Source organism: Oxyura jamaicensis, chromosome 3 (assembly GCF_011077185.1).
Source record: "Oxyura jamaicensis isolate SHBP4307 breed ruddy duck chromosome 3, BPBGC_Ojam_1.0, whole genome shotgun sequence".
Lineage (NCBI taxonomy): Eukaryota > Metazoa > Chordata > Aves > Anseriformes > Anatidae > Oxyura > Oxyura jamaicensis.
The window spans coordinates 108,068,420-108,083,474 of NC_048895.1; the positions used below are offsets into that span (position 1 = coordinate 108,068,420).

Sequence of the window (15,055 nt, forward strand, 5' to 3'; positions counted from 1 at the left end):
CAAACAGAGTAAATGGTGAATCAAATAAAACTATGAAATTCAGTGGCAAGTTTAAAGGGACAGGTTTGAAATTTGTCTAGCACTCTAAAGTACCAGAATCACAACATATGATATGAATCATGGATCAAACAACAAAGGAACTGAGAACCTGTCTCAACTACCAGCTCAAAGTTGGATTGTGTCAGTAGAAGTGATTGAAAGTCCTGAGAATCCTCCACACCCAGAAAGTGTGTTTCAGCTTCTATGAAATTACCGGGTATTCTTCATCCAGCTGAAAGCAGGATGTAAATCCTGCTGATCTCTGTCTCAAAATGTCATTAAAAAAAAAAAAAAAAAAAAAAAAAAAAAAAAAAGCACAAACTGCAACTTTTTAGTTTTGGCTGAGTTCTGTTCTGTTCCTACAACAGTGACTAAAAAATGCCCTTCCCAAAGCTATAGCAACAACTCATAGATCCCCAGTGATGTTTCTAAGAATTGTTAGATCATTAGTTGACAAGCTGCAATGTCGTAAATGACAGCTCCCTTAAGAAATTCAGTGTTTGGGTTATACTTAATGTTAAACATGTTTTAACATATTCAATGAGCCATCACATGGTATCACTACCAGGCTGAATAAAGACAGTTTGGGTGCATTTACAGTAAATCTACATACCTCAGTATGCTTGCATTTCTTTTTAAGTGTAGACTGAGCTGCACTGTGAAGAAGCTTCAGGAGTATGTGCAGCCAGTTTAATTCAAAATATCCTCACATTATTGACAGGAATCTTCACTGCCATTACAACCTTGGATATCAGAATAGATGAAAGCTAGTTTCATACAGAATATTGCAGAGATGAATAAAAGGTTAGAATAACTACTTCAGAAGACAAAACAAAGTATTTTGCTAGGCCTCTGCCTCCAAAAACCATGTTTTTTCACAAGCACTGATTTTATGTAAATTTAAGTGTTTTTATTAAGACAGTTAGAAAAAAAAATCTTCTTGCTACCATGAAGATATCTAAGCAAAGGCCTTTGTCATTTGATCAAAGATCCTTGTCATCTGCTGAGCTAAAAAGCAACCAGGCAAAATGCGCAATACATTTCAAGGAACTGCTGGTCTTGCATGTTGAGAGCTTTGTCATTGCACTACTACTACTAAAAAACAAACAAACAAACAGACAGACAAACAACAACAACAAAAATATATATTCATAAATCCATAGGAATGAGCTAACATTTCATCCCCAGAGATATGTTTCCCTGACATTGAGATGTATAGGTTGCAGCAAGTGTTACATCTCCAGAAGTGTCATATAGCTCACATCTCCCTGTACTCTTTTTCATTTTGTAAGTATGTGATCCTGGAGTGAACACCTCCTGTTGCAGGGGAGGGAGTGGGTTCCGAATGGCAGCCAGCAGGAGGCTTGGAGACTTTTGCACCTTTAATGACTTGCAAATCAAAAGCATGAAAATCCAACTGCACTTCTCAAACTGTTTTCCCATTCAGTCCTGATAGCCTGCATCATTTTCTCCTATGCTATTTCTGTTATTCTCAATACTTGATTTTTGGTCTTTCAGTGCATTTTTTAACGTGGAGGGAAGGGGGTAGGGTGGGAGAAGGGACCTGTCCAATGATCTCAAAGCATATGTTTTTGATTTTAATAAGATTATGGATACCAAAGGAATAAAAATGGAAATCACTACTGCCAAGATATGAAAGAAAGTTTGCATAGTAAAATAATTTAAACCCTAACATTTGGACCCAATAAGGCTAACAGAACGTTTATTCCATATTTTTGGAAAGTATGCTTTTTCTGCACATTAAGTGGTACCAATAAAAAATAATGATTCTCACTCAGTTTATTTCTATAAATTATATTGTTTTATAGTTTTCCAGGGCACAGTTATGTGTCAGATTCTATGGCAAACACCTGGGTGTAAAATGCAATAAGCTTGTTAGTTCCAGCAGGGTTTGGGGGAGGAGTGCAAAAACCCTCAATTTTCCTCAAAATGTACCTATGTCCAAGAAAACTGGATTGTAGTTTATCTAAAAACAGCCAAATTCTTTTTCACACTTTAGGAATTATCATCTGCATCTCCTCTTGACTTGCTAGTGATATAAAACTGAAACCTTCCGGGACTTGGAATCATGCAGCAACAGCTTCAGATATGAACATGAATTTGGTGGTCCTTGCCCAATGTCTAATAGGTGACTGCCTCTGTCATGGGTTTGCCCTTTAATTTAGCAGAGATCAGTGTACATTGAATACAGCACAGTCCATTTATGTGAGTTTTTAAGAAGTTATGAATGTTTAAAAAGTTTCATAACTTTCAAAAGTTATGATGTTACAGAAACTAACACTCAGAGATTATGGATAGATTACAGTTAGGAATGCCCTTACAGCATCAATTTGGCCTCTTTTATGTATGCACTATAATTACAGCTGGTTGGAAATGTTCCATCAAAACTTTTTTTCAGTGAAAAAGTTTTCTGTGGGAAAACGTTACTTTTTTTCCAGAAATGTTTCAATTTTCCATAGGGAAAATGTAAGCAAAATACATTCTTTTGGTTCAAGTCAACTGGATTCTAAATATTTCATCTTGTTAATCTGAATAAAAACACTTTGTTTCAGATCAATATGACACTAATATATATTTGCTGAAACTGCTGTGTTGCATCACAGAACTTGCAGCTTAGACCAGCTCCTGTGTTGCAAGAAACATACAGTGCAGTCCCCCTCTTGTTGACTTCTGGCATCCCACCATTCTGCAAGTGGCAACACAAGACCCTGAAACACAAGACCTTGAAAGCAACAGGATTCAGTACAGCAGCTCAAGTCACCTGAAACTGCACTAAAATATGAGATTTATTTCATCCTACATTAGCCACCTAGTAATTAGCCATGGTGTCTAAGCAGGCTGGTTAAATCTGTTGAATAGAGAGAGCATATCTTTACAGAAGACAACTTATCATCCTTAAATACAGATGATTAAATTAGGTATCACTGAAGGGGAATTCATCTCAGCCATCTTTCTCTGTGGACTACTGATGGAGTGTAGCTGTCTACCTTAGTCTAGACACTCACTTGGCTGAAGGCAGTGAGACACGCCTACCCATTGGGTTGACATCTCTCCCAGTCAGTGCTGTTTGTTCTGTCTCTTGAGGAAAATGTCTGTCTGTGTTTCAACTCAAAGTTAAAATGTAGAGGCAAATCCTTGTGCATGAACAGTGCCAGAAGACTTCACTGAAGTTTCATATCAACAAAGACTTCTTCCTAGGCTTGGGACAGTGAGCATCAAAGTGAAGTAGTTATCCTAGCAAAAGAAAGACAACCACTTATCTCTACAGACTCACAGATATAGGGAAATTGAAATAATTTTGGTGCATAAGGAGAATTAGAACATCTCGTCAAGAAAAAAAAAAAAAAAAGTGATTGCAAGTTAGCAATTGCTTAGCTAAAGATACATCATAATGCATATATTTAAAGAAATAAGTATTGCTGAACTGTACTTGCTACAGAAGTGTCCACATGTCAGTCAAGTGCAATGCAGTAAATTGTCCACACTCCGTGGAGTGGATACCCTTTACCCTGCAGAGCTTAGTCTGGCTAAACAGGACAGAAGGAAGATAAGAGAAAGCACTACAACAACATCAGTTCACACTGACAGCTAGTGCTGCATTGGAGCCATGTGTGTCATGTGCTATTTGCTAAGGAATGTTAGCCATAGAAGAAGCACTGAAGAGAGGAAGAAGGAATATGAGAGGGACTAGAAGGGAAAGAGGAAGTGGAAGGTGAACATGGCCAATTACATTGGAGAGAGGGAGAGTCCAAAGTGCATGCCTCAATAACTTTTGCATTTCTTGAATTTACAATACTTACTTTTGCAACCTTATAAAACGTTCATAATATTGTTTTAGAATACAGAATATAAACCATATGTGCCTGTGTCAAACTACATATAATATGCATGTCCTGGGTATTGTGTTTTGCAAATTTAGCAACAGTCTCACACACACGGCTCTCATTAGCATATGTGCAACCACAGTGAAGTTAATAGGATTAGAGCTTGTCAGGAATTTTTCAATTAAACCTCTTTTTTTTTTTTTTTTTTTTTTTTCATTGGAAAATACCACTTCATTGAAATTTAAACCGTGCATGAGAACCTAGTAGTTTGGGTGCAATTTGCTGCAGGAAAGGTTCCTCAGGTCCTGGAATTTCTGATCAGAACTGCAGGGGAAAAAAAATTTAGAGTAACTTTGCAGTCAGAGTAAACAGATAGACATTGAAGAACCACACGAGTCTCTACCACGTTGTTCACATACCATCAATGAGATCCTGACTCAGTCTGTTGCTTATCTAGGGGTGAATCCCATCAGTCTGAAGTTGACTATCAAATCCTGAGTGACAAGAAGACCTACAAAATAATAAAAAAGGGGGAGTAAATGGGAAACTTTTTCACGCCCTGATAGCTCTGTCCAGAGCTATCTGTATATCATGTCAGAAATCACCCCCATCACCCCACCAACAACATTGCTTTTACCAGTTACTCTCAAGTTTCAGTAAATACGTGTTGCACTGAACAAAGGACTCAAATAGATACATGAAAGGAAAATTCCAGATGAAAAAATGTGATGGCACTATTTGTTGTCCACGTTCTTCAGAAATGTAAAGATGTGGTTTTTTTTTAATTTTGCCAGTAGTGCATAGCACAGAATTCTGCCATATTTAAGCTCCCATACACACTTTGACTATATGGTGCCTCTTTGCATATAAGAACGTGATAATTGTCTCATAATCTTCTTGTTTTAATTCAGACATTGTATTATTTTTCCTCCCCCTTGAATGTGTTTCTTTTAAAATAAAGGTAAAATGGTTTGAAATCAACAGTTAAGGTTTGCTGAAGTAACTCCTAAATTTTCTACCATGAACTGAACGTGTTGTCAAAATATGGTATCCGTTTAAAAACAACAAATATGCTGGAAAGGCACCAAAGAAACTTTGATAATTCTGAACGGCATCTTTAAAACAGCAGCACTAGAACAGAAGAGCTCAGGGGAATGCACAGAGCCACTTACTCTCCAAAAATAAAGCTAGTAATACTTCACTTTGTTGAAGTTACCAGCAGTCGGTCATTGTTGGTTGAAAACTAAAAATGTATAGTTTTACATTCTTAGCACAAGTACACAGTGCCAGCTGGCTTTATGGCTTAGCTTTGCAACCTAGGGGGCTTAAAGGATCTCAACATCTGCAAAATTATGCTTTGATTTCTGGCATCGACAGATCTCAAGGGAATGAAACGAAAGCAATTGCCAGCCAGAACTCACATTTTGACATGTTAAGCAAGGGACTGTTCCTGAGAGTTTTTGCCATTTTGAGAAGAGCAGTAAGCTATATACTTGAAGGGCAGAAAAGAAAGAAAGAGAAGCTGACAGACATCAGTATTACAGTATTTCTGCTACCAGGGAGAGTGGCTATTGGAACCAGTGTAAAGGAACAAATTATGAGAAGGATGAGAACTGAAGGAAATTGGCAGGTTCTGTACACTAATGCTTATTTTTCAGTTGCACCACGTTCATTAGAATAACTGAAAAAGTAAAAAAGAATAATTATTTAGTGTTGGGGCTGACATTAAAAGAAAGAAAACAAGAACTCTAGGGTGAGAGAAAATATACACTGTTATCTTTTACAATGCCTTTTTTTTTTCCTCCACTCCAACAACCTGAGATCTTGCTTAAAGATTTATGGCCATGCAAACAAAAATATGGCAGTTTTATATTAAAAAACAGCACATGAGGTTAGCAGATCAGAAAAAGATAAGTACTTTACCTATGCCCTATATAGCTTTTATTGGACAGGACAAGAAAAAAAAAAAAAAAAAAAAGGAAAGAAAAGAAAAGAAAAAAGAAAAGAAACCTGTGGGTAGGAACTTAATTTTCCCCCAAGTTCTTCCACACTCAACACTTGAGGAATTCCAGCTCTGCAGCTCTGGAATTACTGCTTGACACTCATCATAGCTGTTTGCTGATCCCAGGGATTTACAATAGGTCACTGGTGTTTAGTGACTGGTAACTCTTACCACCCTTTCTCACAAGAAACCCAGACTTGAGCTGGAACAGTTTTTCAAAATGAAGACTGAAGTAATTTCTTTCCTGGCCTTGGGAAACACCATCATTTCCATTCATATCAGCTCAGAATGTCCCTTGGAAAATAATTTTCCTAATATATCACTTTAACCCCATCAATTTCTCTCTTTTATCTTTGCTTCCTTCCTTTAATTCATCTCTTTATTGTGTCTTCAAGACCTTCTCTATATCTTTCCCACCTCACTCCTCTCATTTATGAAGAATGAAAAAAGAGCAAACTTCTTGTAGTTTTTCCTAGGTATTAACCCTCAGAATCCACATTGTCAGTTGTCATAGAAGTACCTTACACTTTTGCTCCTAGTTTCCCTTCATGCTCAAGCATTTTTGTAAGCATCAAAAATAAGGAGATGATTAAACAGGTTTGAACGTAAGAACAGGAAGATGAGAATATGGTTAGCTTGTTCATTGCCCTTCCTTAGCAAGAAAAATGCCTCAAGCCCTCCCTATGAACTTTGCTCTGTCATGATACCTACAGTAAAATGGAAAATATGTTGATGCTTGATTTTCTGATATGTTTGCAGACTAATAATGTCTTACAGCTGCCTCACCCTTCTTTACTTTAAATTGTTTAATGTTTTACATACCAGCATTGCAATTTCATTGTCAGCATGGTTCTGGTGTGGCAGAGAGAGCCATTCTGTCCCATGATTGCATAACACCTAGCACATCTTCTGTACTAGGCTATGCTGACGCAGTCTGCACCAGTACAAATATAGAAATTTTAGAAAAGCATTGTACTCAGATTAAATTTGGGGTCCAACAAGATGTTACCTCATGCTCAGGAAATCCCATATCACTGGAGGTTGGGTGGGAGGATAGAGAAGACGGAAATATCTCTGTGTGACCTTCATTGGCTTTGGATGCCTCCCTTGGTGTTTTTCAGAGCCAGGCTGCCAGGCCAAAGAGACCTTTAGTCTGATCCAGCACAGCCATTATCACATGCTTCTGTCTTTTCCCATCAGCTGCATGATGGACAGGAGTAAGCACTGAAATAGCCTTTTGGAGAAAGAAGAGGGAGAGAAGAGGTGGATTTAATGCTTTCAGTACTTAGGCTGTGAGTCCTGATCATTTCAAAGGCAAGCACAAGGCTTTGAGCTGTAGACTGAAGATTGTAGGAAAATCTGAACTTATTTCCTTGAGAGAAGGGGATTGTGGTCATCTTAGATAAAATCCTTTTTTCTTCACAATGCTTTCATGTCAAAGACGTTCTGAAAGTTAAAAATGCTGAAGCAATCCTGATTCTCCTGTAGCCTTAGCCAACACCACTGAAAGATTTGGGCCTTTTGTTGATAGGAATTGATTGCAGCTTCACATAGGCAGAAAGCATCAGCAGTATCTTCTCCACCAACTCTTCTACCTGTGTCATGGGTGTTAGAGACAAAGCCAAATATACATTCAAAATGTATATTCAGCAATATAGTGAGGAATATACTCTGATCTCCTTTCCCTGAAGGACTACAATTTATTCCCTTCAATAAGAAACTTTTTTTTTTCCTTCCAAAACGAAAACAAAACAAACAAACAAAAAGAAGAAATGAAAACTTCAGGGACAAGCCACAATGAACGTCATAGGTGAGGATGGGCAAGATCTACTAGACTAGTCTAGACTACTAGACTGTCGCAAAATTAAGGTGAAATATTCTCTTCTGATCTGCACTCCCTTGTTGTAACTAAATGTAAGGAAATTTCCCCAAAAATGTCAGGAGAATCAGCCTTGGAAATACACAGGACCATAAGGTGCTTTTGTTTCCCTGCAGGAAGGCCACCTCTTCTTCATCTGGATTTCAGTCTGATGTACTTCCATCTCCTCCTATTAGCCCCATTTGTTCCCCACAGGCGATATCATGTCACCACTATCCAGAAAGACAAGAGTTCAGCATCTTTCATTCTCGGGTAGTAAACGAATCTCAGCGTACCCACTTCCTCCCAGGAGGGACTTCAAAGCAAGAGCAGAGACTGCAGTCCTCCTGGTGACCCTCCCAGAGGGGCTAGAGCCAGGATACATAATGGGACCCAAGCAAGTGCTAACAAACAGGATAACCATATGTAATCCTGTCATTCATTTCTCTTGTCCTCTCCAGCAGCAGCCCCAAACACTGCCCTTTCAACAGCAGCCTCTCACCTCACCAGCAATGGCCTGAATCACCTCTTATAATCATCAGCTGCATTCAGCATCTAGAAAAGCACACACACACACACACACAAAAAAAAAAAAAAAAAAAAAAAAAAGGAAAAAAAAAAAAGATGTAAATTACTTTGATGTCTAGGTAGCTGCATTGCAGGAGAAAAGGCGCATGGGATGGGAATGGGATAGAGTTTATTTGCTATCTGTGACTGACAGATTTTAACTCTTGCTTCCTGACTGGCGGGACCATTGATGGGGCTGCCAGGCAGGATGGAGATGCGAGACAATCCAAAAATCCTTTTGTTGTTTCTTTATTATTATTATTTATTTATTTAATTGTTATGTTTTATTTTTAACCTTACAGGACATTTCCATTTGGATGGCATTACCTCAATCTTTTCATTATTGCTCTGCGGGAGGAAAGGGAAGAATGGCCTCAGAGCCCAGGCATTGCCTTATCTTCCAAGAGAGGTTTTTCAGGCTGTTTGCCATCCAGAATGGTGCACTTTCCTCTTTTAACTGGGGGCTTGTTATATAGTTTGCTATCCAAAACTAAAACAGACAGTACCTTCAAGTACCCTTTTCATGACTTGAGAGAATCGCTCACATCTGTAGACATTTCAGTGCCTCTATAGGATATCTTCCCTGGGATGAGCTCACTCATACTTGGGAAGTGCCTGTGTCCCTCTATGCTGAGAGAGAACAGTGACTACCTTAGAGTTAGACCCCTACCTCTCAGATGCATCCATCAGTTCATGGTCAGGGCATGTGGCCTGAGTGCTGCCCAAGCCAACAAATTTCTCAGTTCTGCCTCCATGCTAGCTCAGAACCTTCTTCAGCTTTTGTATCTGCAGAAGGGAGATTTGACTACTTTTCTATATATGTAAAAGAGCTCTGAGGGTCTAGTTTGACAAACCATTACTAGAACTAAAAGAAGAAATTACAGTTTTAGAAAGGTCTGATGATTATGTTGTGAGTCTGAATCCTGGGGACATGAAGTAAATTATATAAATTGTAAAATATATGATAAAAGTAGAAGAGGAAGGAAAAATGAATCTCACGTCATTGGTTTTCAGGGCCATCCAGGGACCTGCAGAGGCCACATTTGCCATCAAGCTGCAAATAAGATGTGTGATGGTACAGCTTTAGGTGCTATTTGTGTTTCTCCTGGCTTCACCCAGGCAGCAGAGGCAGGAGCAAAGCTCTACTTGTTATACATTGTTCAAACACTAGCACATGCAATAAAATCAAAACCAGGATCTATACACAAATGTAAATAATTACTCTTTGTATCTTTAGCTTAAAAGAATTAAACAGACAGAATGCGATCAGGCCATAGAGAAAAAGACATAAAACTGTCATGTCCTGATGTTAAAACCACTCTTGTGTGAATGGCAAAGAAATCTCACTATATATATTTTATCTGAAATCCCAACTGACCTTTACCACCCTTCATAAAAACATATGAAGCTGACCCAGCTCCTGTAGCAAGAGTGACCTCCATCTCCCCTTTGCATGACTTCTCAGATAGCAGAAGGGTAAGTCTGTGAGTCACCAAAGCCACAGTACGCGTTCATATGAAGCTGCAAGGAAGGGTATGAGCTACCGACTCAGCATAAAGGGCCCCATACATAACGAAAAAGAAAACAACATTCAAAAGATGTCTGACAGACTAAGATATTTGAGGAAATTAACTTGACCTCTACATAACATCCAATAGTAGCACATCTGTAAAAAATAAACAATTCCTACCACCTACAGGTGGCATATTTAATAAGTAAATATGAACACAGCAGCAAAAAAAAATGAAATCCAATCAGCACACTGGCGTGACCTTGAGTGATCCTCTTTTCCACAATGGCATATCAGTCTGTTCAGAAACATAGTACTTAATTCAGTACATGTCTCTCAAAGTGTGTAAGGTAATTAAAAATTATCCTTATGTCCATTTTAGAGACAACATGGGAAACAGCAAAAGATGCTTGCTGATAGTCTCTCATCATACCTGATACAGAGCTGGAACAGAAAACACATCTTCCATTTGTCACAATCAGCTTAGTATTTAGAAATATTGTGTTTATTATTCATAATAGAATTAAAATTCATTAATATTATCACATAATATTAATATTAATTTTAGTATTAATATCATACCAACAGACCTGAATAAGTGAGGGGTTCTGTCACTGTAAATATTGGCCTGAGGTAACTTTTTTTAAAAAAAAAAAGTGGGTTAGAGGATGACCCTCTACCTTCAAATAACAACCCAAAGGACAGAGTTTGTTGGAAAACCATACAAGAAGTTTGTGAAGGACAAGATAAATTCCTGCTAGTTACAAAAAGAATGCTCGTGCTCTTTTTTCATTTCTTCTTGAGACTTGACACACGTTAATTGGAAACTGTGAAGTGAAGTAATAGTTAAAGTAACATTGCTATTGTCACATTTCAAAATCTGTAAAAAGTAGATATTTCAAATTAAGTTACTTGATTTCAAATCTAGGTCTGTTAGTTGTAATTCTTGTGGACATACCCTTTTTGTTTAAAAATCAATAATGGCGTTACTTGGAATTTCCAACATTTTCCCCCTTATTTTATATTTATGCCAAGACCCAAAATAACAAGTACAGATCATCATGACAGTCATCTCAGTTTATGTATTTGCATTGGGTTGCTTAATTTAGACAACGTTCATACTTATGCCAGTGAGTGAAATTCAGGTTTGTGCAGTCACCCAGTGAATCAGAACAGAGAATGGATCCCACTAAAATATAATTATTACCCATTCTGTTTAATTTCTGGAGCTGGTTCACCCATCAACGGTTGCATTTAAGATTTTTTGTGCCTAAACATAACTTTTACAAGTTCTGCAGTTCGTTGCTTCTGAAAGAGAACATTTTTTTCCCCTTCCCACCTCTGTTGTCTAGAACACACCATTACCCCAGCTCCTTACCCAACCACTGAGAGGCCTGTTCACAGCAGGTTCTTCCTCTCATATCCGTTTTACTTCAGGACTGAGCAGCAGATTGCTTCACCACAAACAGCCCTTGTTCTGGCTTCCTAAACCTTCCCATTGCTGCTAGTCACTATTTTGCCTTAGGACCTTCTTTTTCTTCTTCTTTTCCTTTTTTTTTTTTTTTTCAAATCCCAGGGGGAAAAAAAGATTTTGTTGTTTAGGGAAAGGATACATTTTAAATGTCAAACTGTACAAGGCCTTAGGATCATCAGAGACTTTAATAGGTTGGAACTGAAAGGGCAACCATGTGAGGAGAACTCTACAGCTGGTTATAGCTGGTTATAAATCTCTTTGAAACTATCTAGTTAAGTACAGGAATGTCACCATTTTGAATCTAACCTTTTTATGTCTGTGCTGACAAAATATCACTATGTTCCTTGTCTGAGGTGGTACTTAATGTCAAAGGCAGGAAACATGGTACTAATTATGTCTTTAGCATCCGAAAGAAGAGGAGAGGAAGGAGAAGCCTTTAAAGTCCTCCTTGGTATTGTATAGCATGTGTCTGCCCTCAGAGTTTGCCACTTTCAGTTTTATGCCTTGAAGTTGTCATTAATAATTACTTACAAGTATGAATGTTAATGTTAAGCATAGCAAGCAATAAGGTGTGCCGCAAAGAATTCAGTGATGTAAAAGATTAAGGGGAAAAATAAAAGGAAGGGGGTATACTATTTTAATACCTCAATTTTTAGGAGCATCCAGAGATTAACTAGCTTACCTGAAGCTGCAGGGGAAAATGTCCCATCCAGTCGCCCAGGGCTGGGGCACTGAACCTCAGCTGCAGTGACGGTGTGCAGGGCAACCCCTCTCTCTGCCATCCTGCCACACACCAGCTATTTCTGCACCTTTCTGGTTAAGATGATGTTCTGAGGAAGGAGACAACATGTACCCATTGCCCATTACAACACTACACTAAAAGAACATGCTGCAATAATTCCTACAATTTGTCACATTTATATGCAAAAATTCTTTCAACTGATTTCAGCTTCTGACATGCACACTACCCAAAGGAAGGACATCACCTTTACAGGCCTCTAAGTTCATAACTTAGCTCAGCTCCTAACTTTAGTGAATGCAACTTTAAACATGATGTAGGTTAGTTGTGAAGGATCTCAGGTCCTCTTTCCAAAGAGGTGTCAGTAAGGCTCTTTCATTCTCCTGCTCTCCCCCCAGGCAAAATAATTCAGTATTTCTGTCACTGCCACATTACAAAATAAGAAAACTCAGGCCTATGTGCCTAGATCAGGGGCATATTCTATTGAGCCTCATAACTCCTTAATATTTTACTTAAGATAATGAAATAGCTTTGAAGATCATAAATGAAAAGCCAGATTTTTCATTGCTTATGTTTAATTTAATTTCCTCAATACAATATGACTAGTTCTAGGAAGCACTGCATTTCTACTGCCATGTCAGCTTGATGTGCATCAGAAGTGATATTGCTTTTTAGAATATTTCTTATAAGACTTTAATTGTACAGACGTTTCAGTTCAAGTTATTTGTTTAGTGCCCCCTGATTTCTATATGGGCTACAATAGAAAAGTGTTGGCAGCAGGATCCTGCATCCTTGAATCTTGCAGAAAAGATTATCTCCAAATTATGTGGTTACCTTCCAAAGGCACCTGAATCTTTTCATTGCCTATATAGAGGGAACTTTAACACATTGAGGCTTATTAACTAAGCACTAAAAATTTCATTGCAAGTTAGATGTTTAAGGTAGGAAACCAGGCTGCTCCCAAAGTTGATCAATTCATGACGTTTAGGGCCAGATGAGACCTATATATCATCTAAACTAACTTTATATTTATCACAGATCATTAAATTCCACCACTTTACCTCTGTGCAATAAATTAAACAAGCTTAAAAAGAGGCTAGAAAATAATAACTGAAGTCAAAATATAAAGAAAAACTGCAAGCAATCATGCCAAATGACAGAGCTGACCAACTTCCTGTCCTAAAAGTAGTCCCTATGTTCAAAAATATGAACTCTATTTTGAAACATTTCAAACATTTCTGTGATTGGCTGTAGTGCGTACCCTAGTTGGACAAGACATCTGGGATGTCTACATGCTCTCAAATCATCCTTCTGAATCTACTCCTGTGCTTTTGATCCTGACATATGCAGCATTTCAAAGAGAGTTTGCCAGGACACATGCTTAGCAGGAGAACGTTTCTCCTTTCACCCACCTGGAAACTACTAGTCCTTCTTTAAAAGTTCTTCCACCCATGGATTTGTCCCTCTCAAAAAAAAAAAAATATATATATATATATATATATATATAAGAAGTATATCAGTAGGACCTTAACAAATTAATTGCCATTAAATAAAACATAAAAAACATCGTGACAGATTTCCTATCACTGGGATGAGAGTCTTAGCCCATGGAAGTATCTTTGTACTATTTAGGTGGTTGACTAAACTCAGACCATTTCCAGTCACTGTTCCCCAGAGTTCAGTGTTGGAGCCCATCCTCTTTAATATCTTTATTGATGATTTGTATAAGGGAATTGAGTGCACACAATAAATTCGCAAACACCATTTTAGGGGAACTGTCAATCTGCTGGAGGGTAGGAAAGCCCTGCAGAGGGACCTGGACAGGAAGGGTCAATGGGCAGAGGCCAATGGGATGAGGTTCAACATGGCTAAGTGCTGGGTCCTACACTTTGGTCACAACAGCCCCATGCAGCTCTACAGAATCACAGAATCACAGAATTTCTAGGTTGGAAGAGACCTCAAGATCATCGAGTCCAACCTCTAACCTAACACTAACAGTCCCCACTAAACCATATCCCTAAGCTCTACATCTAAACGTCTTTTGAAGACTTCCAGGGATGGTGACTCCACCACCTCCCTGGGCAGCCTGTTCCAATGCCTCACAACCCTTTCAGTAAAGAAGCTCTTCCTAATATCTGACCTAAAACTCCCCTGGCGCAACTTTAGCCCATTCCCCCTCGTCCTGTCACCAGGCACGTGGGAGAACAGGCCAACCCCCACCTCTCTACAGCCTCCTTTAAGGTATCTGTAGAGAGCGATAAGGTCGCCCCTGAGCCTCCTCTTCTCCAGGCTGAATAAGCCCAGCTCCTTCAGCCGCTCCTCGTAGGACTTGTTCTCCAGGCCCCTCACCAGCTTCGTCGCCCTTCTTTGGACCCGCTCAAGCACCTCGATGTCCTTCTTGTAGTGAGGGGCCCAAAACTGAACACAGTACTCGAGGTGCGGCCTCACCAGAGCCGAGTACAGGGGGACGATCACCTCCCTAGCCCTGCTGGTCACACTATTTCTGATACAAGCCAGGATGCCGTTGGCCTTGGCCACCTGAGCACACTGCTGGCTCATATTCAGCCGACTGTCCACTATCACTCCCAGGTCCTTCTCCGCCTGGCAGCTCTCCAACCACTCATCTCCCAGCCTGTAGCTCTGCTTGGGGTTATTACGCCCCAGGTGCAGGACCCGGCACTTGGCCTTGTTAAACTTCTACAGGCTTGGGGCAGAAAGGCTGGAAATTTGTGCAGAGGAAAAGGATCTGGGGGTGTTGGTCAATGCTTGCCTGAACAGGAGCCAGCACTGTGCCCAGGTGGACAAGAAGGCCAATGCCACCCTGGATTGTATCAGGAATAGTGTAGCCAGCAGGGCCAGGGAGGTGATTGTCCCCCTGTACTCAGCTCTGGTGAGGCTGCACCTCAAGTACTGTGTTCAATTTTGGGCCCCTCAGTACAAGAAGGATATTGAGGCCCTGGAGCGTGTCCAGAGAAGGGCTGAAAAGCTGGTGAAAGGTCTGGAACAGAAGTCTTATGAGGA

At 39.3% G+C, this 15,055-nt stretch overlaps 1 long non-coding RNA gene across 1 annotated transcript; it reads right to left on the minus strand.

The window, feature by feature from the left end:
• Positions 1-1,099: 1,099 nt before the first annotated feature.
• Positions 1,100-14,972, minus strand: LOC118163395. Its single transcript, XR_004749024.1, has 3 exons — positions 14,811-14,972; positions 2,105-2,110; positions 1,100-1,112 (listed from the first exon to the last, which is right to left on the minus strand). It is a non-coding gene; the product is annotated as an uncharacterized LOC118163395 (long non-coding RNA).
• Between the last annotated feature and the right edge of the window lie 83 nt (positions 14,973-15,055).